Genomic DNA, 1631 nt, shown 5'->3' with positions numbered 1-1631 from the left:
GAGACTGACAAGAACCAGACTAAAATCAGACTGTCCAAAAAGTGAGAAGTGTGTAATAAGTTTTATACTTCAGACTAGTTCGTTTTAAAACAATAACAAATACAGTGGAAGGTAGTCCATGTACCAGTGCAAAACTGGAAATCAATACTAGATGAGGAGCAGTAAGCTAATTCATTTAAAAAAAAAACGCAAACAAAAAACAACATAGTAAAAACAGCTGAGTTTCCTTCTTTTGTGCACCTTTGTTAGACTGTTATTTCTATCTTGTTTAATTTCATGTTTTATAGGATTAATCTTTAGTGTAGCTCAGAAAATGCACCTGACCACCGTACCGATGAATCAAAAAAAAACCCGCAGAAGATCGTGGTCCTACACCCCAACTCCAAACAAGTGAAAAGTAAGACCAAAGCGTTACAGACACTAGCCAAATGAGAAAGATCCCAAAAGGACAATGAAAATATCTAATATTTAGTTTGTAATAAAACCATGAAGAAAAGAAAAAGGGGGGATTGTAAGAAATAAATAAGGCGGTTTTATTACAAGCAGGAGTTTACTCATGTCAAGATGCCTGGAAGCTGTATTGTTTGGGGGGTTGGAGAGTCATTTAGTAGTCGGGTACTGATAGTCTGCTTGCAGTTACTTGTTGCTGTTGCCTATAGTTGCAATATAGAGGCGAGTCGGGAAGCCTGTAAGACAATGGGACCAGCCAGGGCTCATTGCCGAGGGACCACGCGGCCGGGACACGGAAACAACCTGGTAGGTCAGTTAAGACAACCAATGGACTGGCAAAGGGAAGCGTGAGCCGGCCCTGAGAGACCCAATCGAATCCAAGAAGAGGGGCTATATCACCTTCTAAAGAAGAAAAGGAGCGGGGCTCGCCATGGGAGGAGCGAGGGAGTGGTTATGTAAATCAAGAAACCTTAAAAGGACTTGTCCTTCCCATTCTCGGTGTGCTTGGACTTGGCCACGAGGTCGATGCATCCAACGCGTTGTAGTTAAAGTTCTTTGTTTCACTTTATTTGGCTGTCTTCCAAATTTTAATTACAGATATTTCTCACACCATTGTGGGCAAAACAGACTCAAAGTGGGGAAAGTCTTAAAAACACCTTCCCCCACCCCTCCTTCCTTCCAAGTTCTATCTCCTCCCCCCCAGCAGCGCAGGGAGACAGGGAATGGGGCTTACGGTCAGTTGTTGTTTCTTACACTACTGAGAGAGGAGTCCTTCCCCTGCTCCCCGTGGGGTCCCTCTGACGGGAGACAGTCCTTCACGAACTTCTCCAGCGTCAATCCATCTGTAGTGGGTTGACCCTGGCCAGATGCCAGATACCCACTAAAGCCACTCTCTCACTCTCCCTCTGCACCTGGACAGAGGAGAGAGAAATAAAAACAACTAAGGATTCATGAGATAACAGCTGGGAGAGGTCACTTACTGATTACCTTCAGGGGCAAAACAGACTCAAAGTGGGGACAGTACTTAAATTTATTGCTAACAGGATAAGAGCCAAAGGGTGAAAAATAAAACAGTCTTAAAAACACCTTCCCCCACCCCTCCTTCCTTCCAAGTTCTATCTCCTCCCCCCCAGCCGTGCAGGGAGTTGTTGTTTCTGCCGCTGCTCAGGGAGAGGAGTCCT

The 1631-nt window shown here is 44.8% G+C and overlaps 1 long non-coding RNA gene across 1 annotated transcript in view; it reads left to right on the top strand.

Moving 5' to 3' along the window:
- Nucleotides 1-1416: 1416 nt before the first annotated feature.
- The window catches only part of LOC114070241, a 541-nt gene continuing 326 nt past the window's right edge, over nt 1417-1631 (top strand). The window contains exon 1 of the long non-coding RNA XR_003573897.1: nt 1417-1470. This is a non-coding gene — a long non-coding RNA (uncharacterized LOC114070241). The remainder of the gene's footprint in view (nt 1471-1631) is intronic.

This window comes from Empidonax traillii, unplaced genomic scaffold (assembly GCF_003031625.1).
Source record: "Empidonax traillii isolate 1590-97213 ecotype Southwest subspecies unplaced genomic scaffold, ASM303162v1 scaffold1489:size101094, whole genome shotgun sequence".
NCBI classification, from domain to species: Eukaryota; Metazoa; Chordata; class Aves; order Passeriformes; family Tyrannidae; genus Empidonax; species Empidonax traillii.
The sequence above is the reverse complement of the archived record's forward strand: the minus strand, read 5'-3'. Positions and strand labels throughout refer to the sequence as shown.